General features: G+C 30.9%; 1 long non-coding RNA gene across 2 annotated transcripts; it reads right to left on the bottom strand.

Annotated features, from left to right (window-relative positions):
- Window positions 1–6,377: 6,377 nt before the first annotated feature.
- Window positions 6,378–10,776, bottom strand: LOC146997627 (uncharacterized). 2 transcript variants are annotated; one of them, XR_015040504.1, is made up of 3 exons: window positions 10,589–10,776; window positions 7,628–7,845; window positions 6,378–7,251 (listed from the first exon to the last, which is right to left on the bottom strand). It is a non-coding gene; the product is annotated as an uncharacterized LOC146997627 (long non-coding RNA). The 2 variants fall into 2 exon arrangements; XR_015040503.1 differs by lacking the exon at window positions 10,589–10,776 and adding an exon at window positions 8,357–8,626.
- Window positions 10,777–26,660: the final 15,884 nt, after the last annotated feature.

The raw sequence follows: 26,660 nt of genomic DNA on the forward strand, positions 1-26,660 counted from the left end.
AAGAAATTATATGCTCTTTCCAGAGTAGCTCCGGATCTTTTTCTAGATGACGCAATTTCTGGATGATAAATAGACAGTGAATGGAGAACTGGGTTTCCGATCGAAGGAATTTTTGAAAAAGTTTACAGAAAGTCACTATATAAAACGATTTAAGGGAAGAATTTTGGCTGCATTATGAATATCCTCGTTCGTAGCAAGTCGAGGAGCTTTGTAGATTTGTCAAAACATAATATTTTGGAAAATTTGGATATGTTTCCTGTTAGTAATTGCTGCTTCCATACGAGACTTGCATAAGTCAGAATAGGCCTTATCATTGATTTATAGAGCAAGATCTTTTTTTCGTGGACACGTCGCTTTTCCTAGCTAAAAAAAAGGCAGTAATTGGGATTTGACAATCTTCGCATTGGAAATTGTTTTTTGAATCTGAAGTTGCTTTGTTACTTTCGAATCGAGTTTCACTCCTAGATACTTATAAGTAGGAACCCGGAGAATTGAATCTCCGAAGAATTGCAAGTTAGGTAAATTGGGTGAGTTCTTAGGATAAATTAAGTGGCAGCACATTTTGCGACATTAATTTTGATCTTTCGCAGTCCGAGCCAGAGTTCTAGGCTTGAAAGATAATTCTGCAGTGCAGGGATTACCATAGTGGTGTTGGAATGTTGAGAGATGATGGCTGTGTCGTCCGCATTTAAAGCCATATCGACATTAGATGATTTAGGAATACCATTTATAAATATGTTGAACATTTGTGGTGAAAGTAAACTTCCCTGAGGGACGCCGGCATAGTTTGGGAACGACAAAGTGTCTACCTGTTAGATAGAATTCAATTATGTGTGTTATGTAATCTTGAAAACCCAGATTGGGGATTTTGTATATTAGTGCGTCCATCCAGAAACGGTCGAAAGCCTTGGCTGTGTCCAGGAATAAACCCTCAGTATACTTCTTGTGTTCCACAACACGATAAAGGTGACTCGACAGACAGCTCCACAGACAGCGAGTCTGGTGTCATCGTCTCGATCATTACAGAGATCGACTCGTCGGAAATTTTTCCGTCAGCTGAAAAGCTGTCGTTTAAGTTTCTGACTGTCGTTTTAGAGCTAAACTGAGGACGGCGGAGGTCACGGATTGTTTTTGAAAGTGTACGTAATAGATATTTTAATTTCTTAAGATTTGTGAAATTTCGAGTATTTCGCTATAGAAATAACGCATTTGATGCTGACGATTCTACATTATTTATTTATTCTACATTACCAATGCCTTAATTAAATTTTAGTGAAAATAATATATTTGGTGTTTTCCTATTTCACATATAAAGAAGGGGTGGATACTTTTAATTTAAAATTGTAATATTTAAGCTAATGTATATATCACTGTACTTAATTTCATGTTTTGATGAGTAATTTATAAATTTTGAAATTTTATGTTTTAAATTATAATGTATTTCTCTCTACTTTTATTTGAATTTGTAGTGTATAAAAATGTAATACATTAGACATGCATTAAAGAATATGCAGTATATAATTCAAACTATGCACATCCTAAATTCAACATTTACATTAAATTGCTTTGAGTTAAAAAATTTATTTAAGTAGTTTTAACTGTACCGATATCAATATCAATTTCCAATAGTTTCTAGAATCTCATGTATAAAACAAGTTAAATTCCTGTATAATTTTCGGTTAAATTCTTGTCAATATTATATAATGCAAGATTTATAATTAGTTATCAGATTTTTTAATGTGGTCTACTTTTAGATATTACATCAGTTTTGTATATATTTATACAGATCTTAAAAGTGCTTAGTTTTGGTTTTATGTAATTACGGCAAATCCTCGAGGGCTATCTGCCTAAAGTGAGGGTTGCCTTCGTGGAGGACATTCTAAGGAAAACTAACTCATATACACGTAACACATGGGGAAAACCACGGAAACGTCCATGCAACCAGCCCGTTCGCGGGATTCCAACCTTGGACCGAACTTCCAGTGTTCAGCGATTTTAAGGCCCGTTTACACTAGCGGAACTTTGGTCCCAAGAAGCGCACGCTAACGTCCTAAGAAACGTAACCTAAGTCGAGCGGTTAATCTTCAAAGGGAATTGACGTAAACCCAAGAGATGGAAAATTTTAACTCCGAACCTATGAGATGAAAGCTTTGGCCAATCACAGACTTACAAACTATCACGAGGGTTTTGTTGATGCTTTAAGCGAAAAACATGGCAGAAGATTTGACTACGTCTGACTGCAAATTAATTGCAGAAGTGCAACAACATCCGATTTTATGGGATAATAGAAAAAAAAGAATATCGAATGAAAAGAGGACAAGACGTTGCTTGGCTACTGGTTGCCGAAAGACTGAACCGAGATGGTATGTATCCATTTATTTATTTTTTTGCTCCTTTCGGATTGCAATGTGCTCTCTTTTATTCTAGTTCTCTTTCGACTAACGCAATTGTTCAAGTACAAAATAGGTTTAATAACGATTACACGATAAAAATTTGTTGACATATATTAAATTATAGCATTTTAGAACATTTCTGAAAATCTGAGTTTTATAAAATTTAAATAAGCTCAGTAGATGGATTTTTTAAAATTAAAGTTTATTAACTGCTTTAAACTGTATCTAAATGTACACTGTTCTATGAAAATTATATGCAGCAACCTTCAATTATATATATTTAAAATTTTTCCCAAATTATAGCAATTCAGATGATTACATAATTTTAGCTATTGTCTTTACATTAGTTTGCTCTTCTTTTTTTGCAACATGTTACTAAAGGCTTATGAGAAGAAGAAAGTAAAAGTAGTAAGTGTGAAGATCAACAGTAGTAAAAATTTGATTAAAGTTTTCCTCCTCAATTTTCAGAAATACATTTTCTTCATTTCTCATGCAAATGTTTATTCCGAAATACATAAAAAATCCCTAAATATATAAATATCCATACATAAAAATATATAAGATCCATATTTCATTTTCGTATGGATACATTTTGAATCTCATATAATTAGTATAATTGTTTGCATAAAATATTAATAATTAAACAGTAATTAATTACAGTGGTTGAATTAAAATTTCGGCTATTTTTTTTTAATTTCACAGTTGAAGAAGTTACTTACCGGTGGCAGAATCTGCGTAAGCAATATAGCCAAAGAAAAACAAAATGCAAAAGTGGAGCTAGTGCAGAGTCTGCAGAGCAGCAATGGCATCTGATGCCCCAAATGTCATTTTTGGATCCATGTATCCGCCATCGAAGGTAAATATTCAGAACCAAATTATTTAGTTATGTTAAATATAAAATGATAAATTTTCATATTAACAAAATACAATCTTACTTGTTAGTAGTCTGTAATATTATAAAGCATAAATGGATTATTTGGAGTTATCCTAGGTTGACTAGCAATAAAAAATTGTAACTTTATTGATATAAATTTATTAAATATGTTAGATAGTCACATATGTGGATATAAACCAATTTACTTAAGAAATTCCTCCCCTTAGGCAGATAGACTTTATATGCTTTGCCATAACTCAAATTCTATCCAAATATTTACGCTCTGGAAAACAAAAACTTCTCCTACACAATTTTTTTTTAACATTTATTGTCTCATCACTCGTTATGAATGGTTTAACACCTTGTAAATGTGTTATAATAAAACTGTATTACACATTATAGTTTTTTACTAACGTGTTTGGGCCAACTGAAGTTCTTACCTTTAAAAAATGTTGTAGAAACTTTGCTGTTCTCTACTTTTTTAATCTTCCCAATTAAAAATAGGCTAATATTTTTGCAATTTAAACTTATTAACAAAGTACAGCATATGCATAATATAAACAAAGCACTTGCTCTTTCCTTTGAAAGCTGAGTTTCTAAATATTTTGATGAAGACTCGTCTGTATATATATTTTTTTCTTTTTGTGGACAATTTCTTTTTATAGTCTATCCCTCTATAGTTGATGCCCATATTTCTGTACTCACACAGCTCAAAACTGATGTGTTACTGACCATTTTGATGTTCAGAAGTTAATGTTTGAGATTATGCATACCTGCTTTAATTTTATGAAGTTACTTTGCCCTTAACACATAAAGCCTGGGATTAATTATGATAATATATACCATCAGATCAAGGAGTTGTGCTTAAATTATTACATTAATTCATAATGAAAATAAATACAAAAATATATATGAAACTGAATTAAAAAATGAAGTTGTAATACTTTATTACTGAATTAACTGTTCAAATCTTTCATGGCATGAAATTTTTCAAAACAGTCCCCAAAGTATGGTGATCTTTTTTTATTTATAGAATGTGAAATGTGTAAGCCAAGATTAGATAAAATTTGTCTTAAACTGTAAGATACAAAAAATTTGATAAAATTCTCTTGTGATTGTGTTTCTATAAAAAGAAATAAGAGTTATTAGTGGCTCAATATTTTCATTTATTACGTACGGGCTTTGTATGCATATTCAAAATTTCTTCAATGAAGGCAAGAGATTCTTCTTTTTCATCTAAAATATTGATTTCTTTATAATTACTATATATACTATAAACACTACTGTCATCACAACTGTTAAATTGCAGCCTCCAATAGTAATATTTACATCCATGTTATTTAACTCATAATCCTGCTGATCTTCACTACTATAAATTTGATTTTCTATGGCATTAATATAAATAAATGTTATATTATAAATAACATTTATTTGGATTAATGAGAAGGATGAAACTGTTTGTGCTGAGATGACAGATTGTCATAATTTTGTTCCCTGGTTGTTAATTTTAATCTGAGATGCGATTCCATGTCCAATAATCTGTTCCATTTTTTCGTCTTAATGTCTACAAATACAGTCAAATACCGAAAATCCGCCAACTCCTGAAATCTGCGTTGCCTCTCAGAATATAAGCATTCAGTTTATATTCTGAGTTTCTTGGTTTCGGAAACCGCAACATTGAATACGAAATATCGAAGAAAAAATACTTACCGAATAATGACATCATAATAACTGAATAATAATGAGTCATAATGGAAATACCAAATTATTGACATAAAAAGTTTAAGAAAAAATATAAGTTTTTTTTCCTTCTAATCTGCATCGAGGTAAAAAAGCAGACGATTCACTCTTTGTTCAAGTTCAATAGACGATTCACTCTTTGTTCAAGTTCATGATTCACGTTGTTGTATTTTCTGAGCTTTGTTATTTCACGAGAATGTTTAATGCTACCTTTTTTTTTTATCCGGATATTTTGTGGATAAATTAAGAATATTTAAAATTTCAGCCCTTGTTAATACAATGACAGATTTAATGCATATAATAAATTATTGCAGTAATGTATGTAATTTAATTAAATGTATATAATACACCTTATTTATTTTGCACCATACTTCGGAAAATAAATTATTCATGTCATTTTGCCTTCTCCATATTTGTACGATAAAATTATTAGTGAGTAAATATGACAATTCGGTTGTATATTGCAGTACAAAAGATTCAAAGAGTGATGATGATTTCACCCTCTCCCCATATTTGATAAAATATTATTTTAATTAAAAACAAAATGTGATCCAGCACTGCTCCAAGAACGTAATGACTAGGAATTACCCCATACAACTGGATGTAACAAACTGTATTTTTTTAGAAATTATTCTTGCAAATATTAATAAACACAAAAGATTATGTAAGAAAAGAATCCAATGGGATGTTATAATTCAAATTAACAAAAAAAAGCTTTTTAGTTTCCGGTAATCACACTGAAGCAAGAAGACTCTTGGTTTACATTATTTTTCATGCTAAATTTTAAGATCTATTTAAATTGTCTGCAGTTCATAAGTAATAAAAATTAAAAAATAAGCTATTTAATGCAGTAACAAATAAGATTCTAAATTTGCTTATTTCACTACCTAATTACTTTGTATCACAAAATAATCATTAATGTATTAAAAATATTTTTCATATGCATTTGATTTTTTTTCCACAGGACACAGACAAACTTTCAAGGAAACAAAGAATTTGAGGAGCTTAATTTCACAGTAGAATCTGTTGTCTCCGAGTCTTCAGATAATATTGAATATCCGACAGAACCTGAATATGTGGAGCCATCTGTTATTCACGTTATGCCCTCATGTGAATCACCTTTATCACCTGCATCAAGCTCCAGACAAATCTTAGATAACACTAATTCAAATAATAATGATGAAAATACACCTAGAGGGAAGAAAAGAAAAAAGAAAGAAACAATTGAAAGTTCATTGCTTTCTGTTATTGATGAAACAAATAAATAATTAAAAAATCACCATCGATGTGAAAATGATGATGACGATGACGATAAACTATTTTTATTGAGTCTCCATAGTGATTTGAAAAAAATGACTGATGAAAAAAAATTGGAAACGAAAATACAATTTTTACAAATTATGGCAAGAAATAAATGAAATTATTTCTACATAACACTAATCAGTTGTTTTATTGTTTTATTTACAAATTTCATAAATATTTTCAAAAAATAAATTTACATAAGAAATGCTTTCCTTTCTTGCCATGGTACTGCTCCTTCTGCAGAAAAATATTCACAAAAATTATCTCGAACTGCAGATGCAGCACGGGATGAATTATTGGCCCCTAGACGGCCAAGTGGTTGCCATGTAAATTCTTCTGTTCTCCACATACCTTCTTTAATGGTGGCATTTGAAAGAAGAGAATCAGCAAAGTTCACTGGACAGTATTTCTTAGCTACCTTTCCCAACTCATTTTTCATTAAGTAATTATGAAGGTAACAGCATGCCAAAACTACTTTATTAGCATGCTCTGGGTTCAGGGCAATTTTAGTACGAAGTACTTTCCACCTAGACGCCAATATGCCGAAAGCATTTTCAACGCACCTCCTTGCTCGAGAAAGCCTGTAATTAAACATTTTTCTTTCACTCGACAGAAATTTGCCAGGATAAGGGCGTAAAATATTTTTCCTGAGTGGAAAAGCCTAATCTTCAACAAATACAAAAGGCAAAACTCGATCACTATTTAATAATGGTTTTGTATTTGGCAATGAAAACAAAGTTTCACTAACCAAAGCTTTACCTAGTGAACAGTTACTGAAAATTCCACCATCACTGATGCGTCCAGATGGTTAGCTGCCTGAATCAACATAAAGGAAAGTGTAACTAGCATCTGCCACTGCCATTAGGACTATGCTGTTATAGCCCTTATAATTATAATATGTTGATCCAGCTAACGGTGGAGCTTGTATTCTGATATGCTTACCTACAAGAAAAAAAAGCAACAATTATTAATTGCCTAAAGAAAAATAATATACACTTTAATGATAAAAATTAATATAAATACTTTTTCCAATAATAAATTCAGTTCTTAAATAAGTTCTTAAATTAGAAACTTGCAAAAAAATTCCTTTTTATATTAAAATTTGTTTTTCATTTCACACTTTCATTTATTTATTATGAAACAATTCCAGTCTTTTGATATTTTAAGACAGCTCATATACCAAGTTAGATGATTCTGCAATATTTTATATTTATCTTTGAAAAGAATCTTCATTTGCCTAATTTTAATATAATGCAATTTTTGTATTTCAAAAGCACTCACTGACAAATAAATATGGAATGCAAGACATAATACATACCATCGATTGCACCAACACAGTTGGGAAAATTCCATTTATATTCAAAACCTTCTGCTATTACAGCCCATTCATCTGATGATGCTGGTATAGCCATAACCAGTGGCTGTAAGACTTGCCATATGACATCACAGGTCTCTCGAATAATATGTGAAACTGAAGATTTAGAAACACGGAAAGTGTATGCCAGGTCTGTATAATTAGTTCCAGATGCTAGAAATCTACAAAAACATTCTGAATCAATAATTAAATTTTTGAAGTTTTAAAAACATGTTGTATAAAAATAAACAAAGGGCAATCTGGGGGGGGGGGTCAGTTTCAAAGAGATTGCAATTTTCTTTCTTATTATTAAACCACAGAAAATAAATGCTTTATTTATGTAACTTATTTTGATAAAATTATGTTCCTATTCATAATTTTTTAAATGCATTACAAATTTAAAAAAAAAATATGAATTTTAAAAAGTTCAATTAGACAGAGGTATAAAATGTTCTGACAAGAACATTAATTTTCAATTATATATACTACACAAAACTGGAATTAGATGTAATAAAGACTTTCAATTAGAGCTGGTGCCAAAGCATATGCAACCAGGGTGACCACACCAGATGGCAAAATTATTAGAATTTAGGAAGGAATCAGGTGGCAGAATTTCGGATTTGTGGAGTTTGCACCAGGCGGTTGTCTAGCGTCGACACTGCTTTCAAAACAAATGTATATATTTATATTTACCTTAAACAGATGGCAAGTCTCTCAGACACTGAAATTGATTTCCTAAAATGTGTTTCTTGCTTCTGTAGTTTATCTTGCAGTAAATGTAGAAGATGATCATATTGTTCTCCCTACATGTAAATTCAATAATATTATACTTATGAGTAAATTGAATATCAGAACTATATTTAATTATATAATTAATATAAAAACAAATACAAAATAGTTTATGTTGTGCTAAAATGATTAGCCAAAGTAAGAGAAAATAATTTTGTTGTTTTGAAAAATTGCTTGAAGTTATAATCTTACTATTTCTAACAATTAACACTTTTAGCGATTAATCGCATGTTATTAACAAAAATAACATAAACTCCATAATTAGAAATGATTTCAGCCTTCTGTGAAGGTGATCACCTTCAACATGATTATTTGATTATGCACCACACCCTGGGGTTACCTGCCTAAAGGTAACCCTACTAACCTAAATAATGTCATCAGGAAGATTTTTTAAGGTAAACTAATTTACATTCATATCTTGGACAGATATGCACAAAATGCCTATGTTCTAAACCCTTTCATCAGGTATTGAACAATTAATGTTCAGTGTTTTTATTTATTTAGCCACCGACGAGATATGATAGCAACCTTCAGAGAATATGGTTATCTGTGATTGTCATTACCAATGTTTGTTTATATTCTCAGGAATACTTTTGACTATTGAAGGTGCTCAACATGAGGGGCATCACTATATATTATATTGCCGAAATATATACTGTGTTGCTGCAACTATGATCAGTGAAAAATATTCAGTTATTTATCTTACAAATTTGAAAAAATAAAATATGATAATTCTGATTAAAAGAAAAATATTCAGTTATTTATCTTACAAATTTGAAAAAATAAAATATGATAATTCTGATTAAAAGGAAAATTACTCTCCATTTCAATTTCACTCTTATACTCTAATAATTGCTTAATTTTTCAGGTAGTAGAATTTCCTTAAATAATCTATTTTGATACAATTATTCTTACATTCTTTTGGAGGTAAAGTGTTTTTCATCATATTACTACAATATTCTCAAAAAATGATTTTTTAAAATATTGACATGATTTAATTTTATTGCTCATTTGTCAAATATAAAACACAGCTGGAACAGGAATGCAGAAAATCTTTTAAAAGCAAGTCTTTTTATGGATCTCCCAAATTCTCTAGAATATATTATTTAAAAGCCTAATTATTTTATATTTCTGGTTGTACAAAAGTACTCGTATTTTCATGACAAAGTGAAGCAATACTAATAAAATTCATGACAGTAATAATTAAAAAATCTACGGATACAGAATGCTGGGTATTTTCTAACAGAGAAACATATCCTAATACATGATAGTGCGTTAAAATGTTGACTGTCCAACATCTGGCACATCTAGTAATTTTACATTATACTCCATCTGATATTATGTTTCATTAAGGTAATCGAATTATAAACAACCTTCATTAATAATGCGCTTAATAAACCAATTAAACTAATTAGTTATAACTAATGCTAGTCCATAATTATGTAAAAAATAAAGGCTAATCTTTGGAATATGGTAACAGGTAGTTTGGCAACATTTTGGTAAGGCGATAAAGGTTACTAGCTAGGACTTTAGCAGTGTACATGGATAAAGTCAAGAGTGTGCGCAATGCCATTTTTGTGCAATTCTGGGATGTTTTTTTAAGTGAAAATAGGTCGACGTGTACATGGATGATACCGTGTATGTGCAATTCTTAAAAACGCGGCAAGCAGTGGGCGATTCTGCACCTTCTCCCAATTTCGAACCTAATCTTCGTCATGATTAAGCACTTTTGTTCCATAAAAATTCTAGCATAAGCGAAATTCGGCTAGCAGATTGTTGGAATAAAATGTTGAGTAAAAAAAAAAAAAAAAAAAAAAAAAAAAAGCATGCCTTTACTTCGTGAAAACAAAATGGCGTCAAAAAAAAAAAAAAAAAGCAGGTTGCTGTAGCAGGGTTGGTCGCCAAATTTTCGGCAAAAAATCGCCGAGTTACCATAATCCAAAGATTAACCAAAATGAACCTTGAAATTATTCATTTTGCTGGTAATTAAATCGCAATGTAATCATTAATCCTATTTCCTTAGTATAAATTACTAAGAGAAAAAATTACTAATTTACTGATATATAAAAAGAAATATTTGACAGTCTTCCTTCAATTTTTACTTTCAGGTTTTGCTAAAAAGTAAAAATAACTTACCGTCATTCGAGTATAATTGAAAAATAATTCTGGGTACTTCTGCCTCAGTGACGGAAACAATGCTGCATGAGCGGAATACGTATCTCGCTCTTGAAAAATTGACCGAACCCATTCCCGCCTTGGAACGCAAACGCTTTTGTACAGCAAATACATACATATTAAATTACTTCTCAAATGCATAACGCGCTTTCTTTATCAGCTTTTTTTATTAATTCTTAGGCTTTGAGACTCAAGTGTAAACGGGTGGGATCCTTGGGAGAAACAACTTAACGTTAGCGTACGTTTCTTGGGACTAAAGTTCCGCTAGTGTAAACGGGCCTTTACTGTCCGCTGGTGGGATCGATTTAAAAAAGGTATAAATATATATGTACTGCAATTTCTTTCACTGCATCTGTTAATATATCTATACAGTTTTATTATATATTTAAAACAGATTTTCTGTGCCTTAAACTTCTATGCTTCTGGAAGTTACCAATGATATATCTGTTATTACCAATGATATATTGGTAATGACAGATGCATTGGTAATGACACCCATGCGTCCAGCACGTTCGCGGGATTCGAACCTCGGACTGCACTACCAGTGTTCGGAGATTTTACCGCTCGGCCACTAGTGGGATCGACTTAAAAAGGGCATAAATAGGAATATGTACTACAATTTCCTTTCACTGCATATATTAATATATTTATAATACATTTATAATACATTTATATATACATATAGTTATTTATTTAAAACAGGTTTTGTATGCCTTAATTTTTATGCTTTTGGAAATTTCGAGAAATATGTTGGTAATCACAGATATATTGGTTATCAGAGATATGTTGGTAATGCAACAAACCCGTTCGCAATATTTGGACCTCGGACCGAACTACCAGTGTTCAGCGATTTTACCACACGGTCACTGGTAGGATCGATTTAAAAAGGGTATAAATAGGAATATGTATTGCAATTTCCTTTCACTGCATATGTTAATGTAGTATATATATGTGTGTGTGTGTGCAAGATAATATGTTTTATGATTTAACCTATAGTTATTTAATTTTTTTTTCTTCCTATTACTTTTGTTAAAAGTTTGTTATATTTTAACTCACTGCTTATTGGTATCTACGATACATAGTATATTTGTAGCTACGTGATAGGTATAATTCCTGAATAAATAAAATTATTGATATAATCATGGGTTGCTAAAAATTAAATTTTTTTTTTATTCAAATTCATTAGGAATATTAAACACGCGTACGCGGTGCTATATTTCAATGATTTGACTTATGACGTTGTTGCATAACCTTTTCAGAAAAAATAATGTATTTTAACCCTTTAACTGCTTAAGACGTGTTTAAACGTTTTGGAATTTCTTTAAAAATGCTTAAGACGTCTTTACACGAATTTCAAATCGCACGAAAAATGCTTAAGATGTGTATACATGAAGCCCGAATTTCACGAAGATTGCTTAAGACGTGTTTAGACGACGTGATCTGGTCTTCCTTCCCCTACCTTTCTGCAGGCGGCTGTCAGTTGACACAAAGGTCTTAATAGGGTGTGAGGTAACATCAGTTTATCAGTGTAAGTTATATCGAGATTTAGTTGTGTTCGATATTAGAATTTTATTTGGTTTATATAAATCCGATTCGTGTAATAATAATATATTTATTAAATACTATTCATTAGGTTTCCAAATCTGTCAAACCCAATCAATGGCCTCTTGGCTAAGATTTCTGATTACCGCTAGTTCGACTCGTATTCGAACCCAAACAAACGAACTGGTTGCATGGTTGAGTTTTGTGTTTTCCTCTATGTGTAACATGAACATGACTACGTTTTACTTAGAAAGTCATCGCTGGGGACATCTATTGCCTTCAGCTGATAGATCTCGTTTCCTTTGCCGTACTCAAATAATCTAAAATTTTTTCAAAAAGACTAACAGATGCATATAACAAAATAAAATCAAGTAAATGCATATAAGAAAATAAATTAAAGTAAATGCATATAACAAAACTGAAGTAAATGTATATAACAGAAAAAAAATGAGGTAAAAACAAATTTTTAATAATTTTTCAATACAGTAGTTTTTAAATTGCTTGTTTTCAAATTTTATTTCATTTTTATGTATGTACTAATATACAGTGTATGTGTGCGAAAGTGCGCTTGTTCGGCATATCCATATACATTAATTAAATAAATCTGATTTGAAAATGCATGCACTAACGCGCTATTCTCGTAATTTGAAAAACACTAAAGTATTGTCTGAAAAAAATATTTATAAAGAAAATTAAATTTCGTCTCCTTACTCAGTGATGTGTAAAAAATTTAAATAAGCTTATTAATTTTTTTTCTTTATTAAAAAAATTAGTTCCTTTTCATCTATATATGAAAAATAACAAAATCTTGCTGTCAGAATGGAAATTCTTAAAAATATAAAACTCGTTTTATTCAAGCAAAAGTTTCTGAGAAATTTCTCTAGGTCAGCAGGTAGTAACAGGACCACTGACTACTTTGTTTGAAAAACCCGATGAAGTGGATGATTTTACCCCCAAAAGGTTTTCTTTAACAAAGCAGATGCGGTCCAAATGGCTTTGCTGAGAAGCGTTCGTATTTGAATAGCTTGAAGCTTGAAAGCTTGAGTTGGAAGACTTATTGTTCTCGACGCAATCAGTCAGACAGCAATAAAATTTGTTATAGATATTTCTCTCTCTCTCTCTGTGAGTTCTTGAAATCTTGGAATGGGTGAAAGTTTATTTTGTTTTACATATATAAGGAAACTGCATGTAAAGCAAAATAATTCAAGGCACCCATTGTATGTTAATCATCGTACGTTCCCTCAGCTCTTCGGTTAGGTATTAAGAAAAAAAATTCCTATACTGCTTTTGTATTACTTGTATAGTGAAAGATTTGAAAAAAATAGCTTCATATGAAAAGTTTTTCTCTGATGAACGAATACAGCTGAAAGCATGTTTGTGTCTTCAAGTATATCCACAAAACATGAAATAGTATTGTACTCTTTTGTGTTGTATTGCATTTTTATATTACTTCGTGGTAAATTTTTTGATTCTTAAATTTCTCTCTCTCTCTTTTCTTATAATACACAAGAACTCTTTCAAATATGGCTCACCTATGAACCTAAATTTTTATACTATAAAATTTTATATAAAAATTAGCTGTAATCATTAGACACAGTTTTGTGTATATTATATTCCTGAATACATGCCTGCAATTAATACTAAGAATACTATTGATAAAATTCGTGATATAATTAATAATGAAAATACTGTTTAAGCTAAAAACCGATTTGAATATTTTTTTCATTATACGGTAACATGAGCCAAACAATTTTCGTTAGAAATATACGATTATGCTAACTTGACACATCAGATAGAAAATATTTTATCGTCATCATCGGATATGATAAAAGATTTTTACGCTTAAGATTTTGGATTATGATAAAGCACACAGGACCTATTTGTCTAAGGGAAAGGAAGTCTTCCGGGTAGATTTTTTTTTGTGGGAAACAAACTGTTAATTCACAATGAATTGTACCTATGAAAAACCCCTAAACCTCCCATGCAGCCGCTAGAATTTACCGGTGCTCAGTTATCTTACCGCTTGGAGACTAGTTGGCTTTCTGAACTTACGCAATATCTATCTGAATTTGAATATTTGCATAAAAAACGAGCAAAATAAAATGACACATTGTAAATAGTACATTTTACTGAAATCAAACTTTCTTTGAAAAAAAAAATTAATTGTAAGGAATAAGATGGATGCATTTAATTATTTCCCAGCGGGCAATAACAGCGCTGATCATATGTTTCGTATAGGAAATCATTTTCTTCGTGTTATCGTATAACGGAAAATATCCACAGATTATATTTTACAGATTTTAAGAAGTCATGGGTTATCTGCTTTAAGAGAACACCTTTGAGGGCAATTTTCTGAATAAAATTGGCTTGAATTCACGTTACGCATCGGGAAAATCATAAAGACCACAAGCAGCTAAACTGTTCGGTTGCCAACAACAAACTACCAACATCCAGCAATCTTATTCACTCAACTATAGTGAACTTAAACTAATGTTTGTATATTATTAGTAGTATTAAAATAACGAAAATATTTATTCTAATAAAAATTTTTGTTTGAATATCTTCCCTAGTAAGGTATTTCCTTTGATTGGAGATTTGTCAACAATAAATGCTATGTTCAAACAAAACATTTATTTAGAGCATAATGCTTAAATGTATGCTGGGATCTCTAGAAAAAAAATATCGCCGGAAAATATATCTCCGAAAAAATATTTAATTATTCATATTCTTATGATTAATTATTAAATAATTGATAACTTTTATAATTATTAAATGAAATGCTTATTTATACTTTACCAAATGTACAGCAACACTCTTTCTTTACTAAAATACCATATTGAATAAATTATATTGTAAGCAAGTAAGTAACAACATTGCTTTGTTTAATTAAGATACAATAACAAGTCGAACAAACATTAAATTGGAAGTCAAACAACAAAAATCAGCGTTATATTTTCAAATTTTCCCAATCTAATTTTCATTATATCTTATCTCGTTCATTTGCGCTTTTGCAGCTGAAGATGATGGTTCGGTAAAACCATCGAAACTAGTCCTGTGAAAATTTGAAAATATAACGCTGATTTTTGTTCTTTGACTTCCAAATTAATTGCTTTGTTTGTTATTAATATGTCTCATCTTTCCTATTTCAGATAAAATTTACTAGTGTTTCTTGGACAGGAAAGCAAGAATTTTTAATTTGAATCAATAAATTTATGATACACTGAAAACGGTTTCAAGTTATAATTCCCTTTCTGAATATCTTGAATGTATATGAAAAAGTAAAATGCAAATTTAATATTAATATTATCACCCTTAAAAAACACCCAAATGTTTCGTTTATTACTCTTAAAACTACGTAATAATTAAGGAAAAAAGAAATTATTTAAAATAATTATTAGTTGCATGGTATTGAAGAATATAGGAAAATGCTGAAGGTGTTAAAGATTTTTAATTAATGACAAAAATACAGAAAATCGGAAATAATACGAAATGTTTCAGCAATATCTCAGAAGAAATGAAAGTTGCACCAGATATTTGTCAGTATATAATTTTAGTGATAGCAGTTTAATCAGTCTGCATTGAAATTCCTGTGATAATCAGTGACATACAGATTTAGGTTACTTAGGTTAAAATTGCGTAATAATTTAAAATTTAACCGGGTAAATTTTAAAACCAATTTATTTGAAAACTAGCAGCTTCGCTGCGAGCCTTCGTCTGGCTTTTAAATGCAGCGGAAAAATGGCTGAAGGGAACTCCAAACGTTAAATTTAAAAACTGCGTAGGATTTTACTCTGCAGAACAACTTCAATAAAAAAGTTATTACGTATAACAAAATTACAATGAAATAAGTAATATCCCTTAATACAAATATTAATTATCCTAATAAATAAATTAACCAAATTCCCTTTGCAAAATCTTAAGAACTCAAATGGTATAAAGGAGGTTAAGAACTTTGTTTCCTAAAAAAATCAGTCAAAACTTTTCAATATCTTAACAACAGTTAAATGAGCAAGAAATAAAATAAAGGAATGCAAAAAACAAAAAATTCTGAAAAGCAAAGTATAATTAATGATATTTTATCTTATGTTTTCAAGGGAAAAAATTACAATGAAATGAGCTATATCTCTTAATACAAATATTAATTATCCTAATTAAAAAATTAACCAACTTTCCGTAGAAGAACAAAAATCATGCAAAACTTTTCAATATCTTATAAACAGTAAAATAAGCAAAAAATAACATGAAAGCAACTCAAAAAACATAAAATTCCGCGCAGAATTTTATTCCACAGAACAACTTTATCAAAAAAAATCAATAAAAATATATTATATTTATATAAAAATGACAACGAAATATGCCAATCCCTTAAAAACAGTGACTTAAGAAATACAATGAAAAATTGTTGCCAAACCCATATTTCTAAAAGAATGAAACTATTCAAAATGATGTGATTTCATCAAAAATCTATCAACAACAATAAGACAGGAAAATTGTTGCCAAAATCACATTTTTAAAGATGTGAGAAGTGTACTCGGAAGCTTCATTTAAAAAATATTTTAAAAATACAAAATATTACAATTTTTCCAAAAATTTTTTTGTAAAAGCATTCGCAAGGATGAAAGTTTAACGTGTCCAAAAATAAAAGAAAAATAAACTGTACATTTTTAAAAATAAACTTTTTTAGAAAAAATCCCATTAAAAAAGTGTTAAGCTCCCTTTGTTAAATAAATTCATATTTAATCGATTTATTGAAACACGAAATTTATTTTAAGTTCGTAAAATAGCTAAGTGCCTACGTTTCATGACGATGTGAAAATGGAGTGTGTAGAGTAAAATCTCGCTTTCCTATAGCCCATTATGTTTCAAAATGACTTGATTTCGTCACAAAACATGAAAAAAAAATTTGAATTTCGAAAAAATCGATTCGAAGTGCACTGGCTCTTGGGTAGATGTACCTATGTACCAAATTTCGTAGCCGTGGGTCTATTAGCTTACGCTCAGCGCGAACGAAAGGCACACCTACAGATAGACTCTTTCTTTTATTATATGTAGAGAAGATATGTAGAGATAAGATTGTTTAGGGGAAGGGAAGTTTCGCAGCTGTACCCAGCGGCATCACGGAGACGGTCATCACGGAGAGTCTAGCCTTTTGCAATTCTCTTGAGAGCTCACATCTACCGAACAGTATCTAGTAATCAATTTCACTTAGCGGAATCATTGAAGTAAAATTCTGGGAGGGATGGGAAATAACATAAGAACTGCTTGACAATTTTCAGAGGTTTAGGGTTATTTTCGCGACATTTTACGGGAAGTTCGGTCCAAAACTAGCGACAGTTTTAAAGGGATTCGCAGAAAATCACTCGACAGGCTAAGGGTTAATCATAAAATTCTTGTTAACAAACAGTTTACAAACATGTAACCTTTTAAAAAATTTCCATTTTGCAAAAGATCATACGTAAAATTATGTTTACGTTTCTTCACATACCTGAAGTTTTGAAAAGGCCATTTCTCTCTGCGTTTAAAATATCCATTAACGTTCCCCATTTCTCTTTTATATACTCTTTACTAAATCCAGCAGCATATTTTTTCGATTCACCATTTACTCGAACTCGATTTTTTTTTCTACCGCCATCCTCAGTAATAAGCACGTGCGAAACAGCCCCTTTGACAACAAACTACCTCTTTGCCCTGAGCTTGGAGCAATGTAGAGGTGAGATAGACTGGTTGCTATGCAATAAACGTTACTTCCGCACGCAATTTCCACTTCACTTTCCGCCGACGGAATTTGAAGGGGCCAGACTCGCTTTTCCTTCTGCTGTCGAGTGGAAAGAGAATCCCGACTGGTTTTCCGATATCGATCTCGACCGGTGTCCAGACTAGACCCGCAAACTGTTGTAGGATCAGTATATTGAAGTAGTTGTGGGATCAATTACATTATCATGGTATGATGAATTAACTGGGTCTTAACCCTCGAAGCTTCGTGGAAGATCCAATACGGCCCGCGGGCTAAGAAATTTTTGGAGATCTCCGACAGACCTATGTCGGACCAACTGGAATTCTTTTAAAATTCCAGTTGTTAGGAGCAAGGAGGTTAGAATAGCCAAAGAATATCTTTGGATGCTCCTAACAACCTCCTTGGTTAGGAGTATCTACAACTAAACTTACGCGTGCGAAATTGATAGATCCTCAGTAGTGTTGTAGAAGTAACGAGAAATTGTGTACCCGTATGTATTCGTTACTCGGTGAACCAGTACTCGTTACTATCGTATCGTTACTCGTTACTTTCGGTAAAATCGATTGGTATTCGTATCCTGAGCCTATTTTATCGGTATACGGCCCTAGGGATGCCGCCCAAGGGATCGGTATACGGCCCTATGCGATAGGAAGTTTTGCGTCGTATTTTTGGATACAAAAAATTCACCTCCTTTTATGGTGTCTCAGAAGTCAGAAGCGCCTACGGAAGGCCGTCAGGAAAATAGGAAAAAATAAAATAAAAAATAAATAACGAAATAAAATAAATATTACAATAATAACATTAATTAGTAATTAAAATACTAAAAAATACTTATTAAAAACTTAATAATTAAAATAATAAAAAATAGTGATTAAAATAATGAATAATTAAAGTAACATAATAATTAGCAACTGAAATAAAATACTTATAAATAAAATTTAACAAAAATGTAAAGACAAATAAAAATTAAAATAATTCTTAAATTTATGATGAAAGTTAAATTATAAAGTAAAATACCAGACCTTGTCTTATTGGCTTAGTACCTTTTCGTCCTTTCTCATTTCATCCCAGCTCCAAAAAGTGTCATTTCGTTCGCTGCCTTTCCCCGCCAATTCCCTCTTTTCCGTTTTATCCGCTGTTTGAAAAAAGGTGTTTACTTTACGATAAGACGAACGTCTGTTTACTTCAATTAAAATGGTTTAGAAGAGATTACTGTTTCTACTTCGACTTAGCTTTTGATTTCTAATACTATTTATTACTTTATGCAGACGAATTATGCTGAGCAAAAGAATGAATTTCAGACGTGTTCAGAAGGTGTTATATCTGAATAGAATATCATGGTCTTAAAAAGGTGATGTTCACTACCAATGTTTGTTTATGTTCTCAAAAATACAGATCTCTTAGAAAGTGACCTCTTAGAGATGTCGTAATTAGATGATTTGCTATAATTATTTTCTAATAGATAACGGAATTAATGTAATTTAATGTCAATAACTCAAGAAGCAAGTTTAAATACGATGCAACAAAAATATAGAAGTATTTTAAATGACGAAAATATTCATATTTTGTCAATATCAAATTTTAAAAAGAATTAATTTTGGACAAATTATGAAATCTAACTTTTAATGTTGTCTTTTGGTTCCTATATTTATAGCTGGCAAAGTTTTATACTCGTTACGAAAAAATAAAAATACAAGAAGTCTGAGTCCCGTAGACAGAGATTGACCGAGAAATTTAATTTCAAAATTTGCAGTGTTTGATGCCATTTGTAACTTGCCTTCGGGTATCGCTTAATTAAGTTAGAATAATTCGAGGAAATAAATTTAAATGAAGTGCAGAAAAAATAAGCATAATTTAAAAAGTTATGCGGTATCCATATCAAATTTCACTTTTCATAATGACAATAAAGCTTTCCCAAATACAAATAAAGAAACTGGGTTGGTGTTGGTGTATTTAATTATGGCAAAGTACACTAGGGCTATCTGCCTAAAGGGAGGGATGCCTTCGTGGAGGACTTTCTAAGGGAAATGGCTCGTATACACGTTACACATGGCGAAAACCACGAAAACACCCATGCAGCCAGCCCGTTCGCGGGATTCGAACCTCAGACCGAACTACCAGTGTTCAACGACGTTACCGCTCGGCCACTGGTGGGCTAAAGAAACTGGGAGACCGCATTAAAGATTAGATTTCGTTATTTATCCGTTATTCGTTAGCTGCTGCACCCCATTCCTTTCATCAGAACCGCTAATGACGAAAGGTTGAATTTCTAGTAAAGCATGTATATTAATGTTCAATATACATTTGTCACATTTTTGCTTTCTTTCAAAACAGCGATAATGTGGTTCTATTGCTTTAGAAATTAATAAAATGGGCCCTATGTTATAAAAATCTAATTATATTCAGATATACACCTTTTGCACATGTTTGAAATCCATTATTCTAATCAGAATGTCTACAGAAAATATTGAATCAATATTAGAAACCAAAAGCTAAGTGAGAATGAAGTAGTAAGAGTCATATCGTCTAACCTGTTTTAATTGAAGAAAACAGGTGCTTGCTTTATCGTAAAGTGAACACCTGTTTTTCAAACAGAGAAGAGCCCACCAGCGCTCGAGCGGTAAAGTCACTGAAGGCTAATAGTTCGGTCCGGGGTTCAATTCCCAGCTAACGGCTGGCTGCACGGACGTTTTCGTGGTTTTCCCCATGTGTAACTTGCATATGAGTCAGTTTCCTTCAAAAAGTTCTCCACGAAGGCATCCCTTCCCTTAGGCAAATGCCCTAGTGGGCATTGCCGTAACCAAATAATCCGAAACCGAAAAAAAAAAAAGCGAATTGGTGGGGGAAGGCAGCGACAAAACGTCGTTTTAGAAGAATAGGCTACATAACCAAATTTCTATCTATACTCTGGTAAACAGTACATTATTTGCTCATCATAGGCCTAAATTTAGCTAATGCTTGGCTTGGTTCTTAAATTGTGTTTGTACGTACAGACGTCACTCAAAAAATAATTCACATGGATTCTGTAATCGTCAAAAATGGATATTTCCGAACAGATGCGAGTAACGAAATGAATTTGTGAGTACCGAATCGGTACTTCGAGTCAACCGATGTACCCGTTACTCGGTAACGAATACATGCGGTTTGCTCCAGCTAAACTTGTACTATAATAAATTACAACGGTTTAATTAATAAATTAATTTGATATTTAACTAATATTTAAGCAAAATAAACTGTATAATTTATTTTTGCTGATATGCTTTCACACTGTGTATAGATTTATGATTTTGTCAATTACTGTTTTTCTGAAATATACATGAATTTTTTGGGAACGGTAAAAGTTAATGTTAATTTAATTGTTTAATTAAAATATTATGTACATCTCTGTGATGATATATGTCTTTTCTAGTTAGGTCGCAAGATAAGGGCATACACATTACCATGTAGGAATTCATTTATTTTTTAAATTTTTGTAAATGAACTCCTTTTAACTACACTCATGGACACAATCGTATTTTAGGATATTTTCTACTTCTTTTCCTTTTCTTTCTATAGGCCACCCCCCTTTTTTTTTTTTCCTCTATTATTTTTGGGCCATTTATTTTAAATTTTATTTTGTCTCATCTTTTCTTTCTGGCCTTTTGAACTCGTACAAAATGTACGAAGTTCCTTTTTACTCTCCTCAAATGCGAAATTGACCCTTTCCTATATACCTTTCCTTCTCACCTATGCTTGATTTTTCGCCTATCAGTGCAGAAAGACTTAGCGGGTGCAAAAGACATTTGTCTACAATTTTGTCCCCTTTCTTTTCTCTGCAGTTCAGCTTCTTTCTTGTACTTTTTTTTTAAACTGCCAAATTTCTCATGTGATTTAAGTTATTTTGAAAGTTTCTAAAACATTTTCATATATTATATTTCACATTTGTATATTAGTTAAAAATACTTTCTTTATTGAATTTTCAATTTTTACTTGTAAATACATGCATAATGTTAAGCATCTCAAAATCTGTTTTTTGACAATAAATTTCTCGCAGTTGTATGCTTAAATTTTTATGAGGTTGTACTGGATTTATAATCATACTTTCATAGTTATTTAACTTTTTTCCTTTTAGAATTCAAGGTAATTTCATGTGTCATATAAAAATTAGACGTCTCTCAGTGCTCTATTTGTATGATAATTCTTAATTTCTGAGCTATGGCATTTCAGTACTGATGGAGTTAAGCATATTACTTTTATTTACATTACATGTTAAACTATTTAGAGGCTATTAAAGCTGTGGGTACAAATTGGTATAAATACTTCAGTAATTTTTAAGTTTCAAAAGCTTTCCTGAATCAACAGATAATTTTCTAAAATTGTCAATAAATTTTTACATGATGAATACATAAGTGCATGCTGGCGCTTTAATATATCTAGCAAGTTCACAGTTTAAACTTCTGAAAAAAATTAATAGCATGTCTGCATATAAAGCATGTTTTTTATTTTAAATATGCTATTTGAAGTTTGCTTACATGGAATCTAACATCTATAATTGTAGCAAACTGGTTAAAAATGTTATTTTGCATGTGTTTCCAGAAAAGGCTTTATGATTTTAAATACTGGTTCAAGACATGCACCTTTAAATTATAATGCTCAGATTGAAGTGTAAAATGCTGTAAAAAATACTTCAGTTCTCTGATGGCAAAAAAATAAATTTTTGTATAGATTTAGTAGAGTAAAAATTCCACATCAAAAATATTTTTTCACCCTTGTTTAGGTAAAACGAAATTAAAAAATAATACGTACATAAATAAATAAAAATAATACTTTTGCATACGGAATTTGCAGATATTATTTACTAATCAATTATTTGTTATTGATAGCTACTTTTTATAACACATAGGAAAAAATACTGATAAATTTGTAAGAATTTACATGCATTAAATGATGAAAAAAAACATACATATGCTGTTAATATTACACTTATCTGAATATTTAATGATAATTCCATAACCTATATAAGATTCAATCTATACCACTGCAAGGGCAATGCTTAAATCACAGTTCTTCTTATTAGTTAATTTCCATATGTAAAAACATAAAAATATCATTTAGCTGCAGATCTATAGATTATGGCCTCTTGTAACAAGCATATGCAAAACACAGATAGTGAAAATAATGCAAAAACAGAATTTTTTTCACTTTTTTTTTTTCTTAATGTAGTGCAATTCATTCCATTACATGGAAATCTTATTAAAATACAGCAGTAATTTGATATGTTTTTCTATTATAAATCAACAGCTTTATATAGAATGATTTTACTTCTTATTTAAATGAATGTATATGGAAATATCAAAATAAATGAAAAAAAAAGGTCTGAATAAATCTTAGCCAACACTGCTAAGATATTCTTATTTTCAATAAATTGTTTCAAGGTATATCATTTTAGTTTAGTTCTTTTTCTATTAAAGCAGCTAACCTAAAACATATATCTCATTAATTTGTTAAAAATATAGCTTAAGTAAGTTTTATGTGCATACTGAGTAGGCAGAAAAAAATAGCCTTGATTTAAAATCTGTTTTAAAGCAACAAGTAAATAAAATACACTGGTTCTATTAGCATGTCAAAAAAAAAAAAAAAAAAAAAAAAAAAAAAATACTGATATGTACTCTAAAAAAAATCCCAAGTATCACATTTTGATATATTACACTCTTACAAAAGAAGAAATATCAGATTAGGAATATACTCTTTTATGTATTTGATAACAAAGAAGAGTAAAACGTATGCAACATCACATTGTGAAAAATCCTGCAAGTCATTACAGTAATAAGGTAAAAATCAGTTGATCATTCTTTCACAGTAGCACTAAGTTTTCCAATCAAAATTATGAATATGCCAAAATAAATTCACGATCGGTGCCCAAATTTAAGGTCACACAAAAGTAAATTTGATTTAGCTGAACATGAGATCTTCCACGACAAATTTACGAACAAATTGATTTTCTTTAAAATGTACTTGCAAATTTAACAAAAGCATGCATGAAATTTAACATTAAAATCTAAAGCACTAGTATTTAAGAACAGTTACATGTATTAAATGAATTTAATCACACTTTTAAGAATGCAATTTTCTGATAAATTTTAATTTTTATACGAAAATAGGATTAATTTTGTAAAGCTACTTAAAACATATTTCCTGTTCACACATTTAAGTAAATTTAAAGTAAGTATACTTAAAAAATGCAACATGAAGATCTACTACTAGATGCATTATAATGGGCTCAAAACAATTTGTCGAATATTTAAATTAATACTTAACGTCTTCAAAATTCCTAAAAAATACAAAATATATCTTACTATAAAGAAAAAACAAAATTATTTATAATTTAGATCACACTATCAAGTTTTTAACACTGGCGCCAACTAACAGATTTGGCGACAATATATTAGAATCAAAATCTACTTTAAATTATCAGTCGTACAGTAAAATTAAATAAAAATGAGGCACATCACATTTTTAACCTTTGTGATAACTGAGCACAAAGTTTACATGAAATGTAGGGAACTACTCTGATATGCGCCCTCAAGTCGCCAAATTTCTCGCCAAACATGTTTGGCGAGAAACTTCACGCTGCCATATTACTATCAAAATTTTTTGTTTATATTTCGAACTTTAAGCCTAAAATGTCTCCAAAAAAGCGGTTTTCGCACATGCAAAAACTACGTTTTGAACACACGATTTAAGCTAAAAATCTAAAAACAAAAACAAAAAATTTAGATAGCAAAAATGTAAAGTTTCTAACCAAAAATATTTGACAAGAATCCATGCACACAGCCACATGTTTTAACTTAAAAAATGTCTACGAATGGCACAATGTAGGCAACGAACGAATTTACAAACTACGCACACCTCGCTTTAATAAATTACAAAGAATACCATGTACACAGCATCCTGTTTAAAGTTAAAAAAAATCTACGAATTGCACAATTTAGGCAAGGAACGAAACTACGAACTACTCACACCTCGCTTTAATAAATTAACATAACAATAAATTTCAAAGAATACTGTATACACAGCATCCTGTTTAAACTTAAAAAAACATCTACGAATTGCACAATTTAGGCAAGGAACGAATCTACGATCTACGCACACCTTGCTTTAGTAAAATAACATAATAACAATAAATTTCAAATAATACCATGTACACAGCGTTTTGTTTCAAAAACAACAACGACAGAAATTCATACTAAATAACCAATGAACATAACATTCTACAAAATAAGAACAAGAATAAAATAAAATGCACTTACTATGAATTAATGCTTTTTCGAGCAGCAGAAATGCCAATTTCATACCGCCTTTAACATGCCGCCACGTAATCACTATCGTATTTACATGACAGCCAGACACACTCCAGAAAATTCATACTATGGTTCACAAATAAATAAAATCACAAATCCCTACTTCTATCATGCACAGGCATTAAAAATAATCTCCCAGACCCTCCTTCCACACCTCCAAATACCCACTACCCCTCAACAGGATGGCCACAATGATATTTCCTTTTGCCGAACTTCAATTCAACAACTTCTTTATCTTTCCCTCCCATCTTCTCAGACACAGACGCGAATCAACAAGCTCCAGCTAAAGATTGTTCAACGTCAACAGGGTTGCCATAGAACACGCAATCGCGCCAAAAACCAGCGCAGAACACATATCGCCACATTTGGTGAAATTAGGGCGTATATCAGAGTTGTACCCGAATGGAGGATACAATTTTACAAACAGCATAAACTATTTGCGATAATAAAAGAAACATCACAAACAGTATTGGCGATAATTTTACTGCACAAACACATGCACATTCCGCAATTCATTTTGTATTTATACAATCAGTTGATCGTCAATAAGTGACAATGAAATAAAAATACACATTCTGAAGAAATACGAAGGGTACAACTCTGATATACGCCCTAATTTCACCAAATGTGGCGATATGTGTTCTGCGCTGGTTTTTGGCGCGATTGCGTGTTGTATGGCAACCCTGTTGACGTTGAAAAATCTTTCGCTGGAGTTCGTTGGTTCCCGTCATGCTTTGTGTCTGAGAAGCTAGGGGGAAAAGATTTAATGGTGAAAATTGTTGAATTGAAGTTCGGCATGAGGAAATATCGTCGTGGCCATCCTGTTGAGGGGCAATGGGTATTTGGAGGTGTGGAAAGAAGGTATGGGAGATTATTTTTAGTGGCTGTGCGTGATAGAAGTAGGGATTTGTGATTATTTGTTATTTTATTTATTTGTGAACCATAGTATGAATTTTCTGGATAGTGTGTCTAGCTGTCATATAAATACGAAAGTGATTACGCGGCGCTATGTTAAAGGCGGTATGAAATTGGTATTTCTGTTGTTCGAAAAAGCATTAATGGTAAGTGCATTTTATTTTATTCTTGTTCTTATTTTGTAGAATGTTATGTTCATTGTTTTTTTAGTATGAATTTTTGTCGCTATTGTTGTTTTTTTTTTTGAATTGTTTGAAATTTATTTTAATTATTTTGTTGATTAGTGCGTACCGTCTAAATTGTGCAATTCGTAGATGTTTTTTAAAGTTGAAACAGAACGCTGTGTACATGGTATTCTTTCAAATTTATTGTTGTTATGTTAATTTATTAAAGCGAGGTTTGCGTAGTTCGTAAATTCGTTCGTTGCCTAGATGGTGCCATTCGTAGATGTTTTTTTTTTTTTTTTTTTTTTTTTTTTAAGTTAAAACATATCGCTGTGTAC

The sequence above is a fragment of the Stegodyphus dumicola genome, chromosome 4 (assembly GCF_044657685.1).
Source record: "Stegodyphus dumicola isolate Sdum_Otavi_A_Nest chromosome 4, ASM4465768v1".
NCBI classification, from domain to species: Eukaryota; Metazoa; Arthropoda; class Arachnida; order Araneae; family Eresidae; genus Stegodyphus; species Stegodyphus dumicola.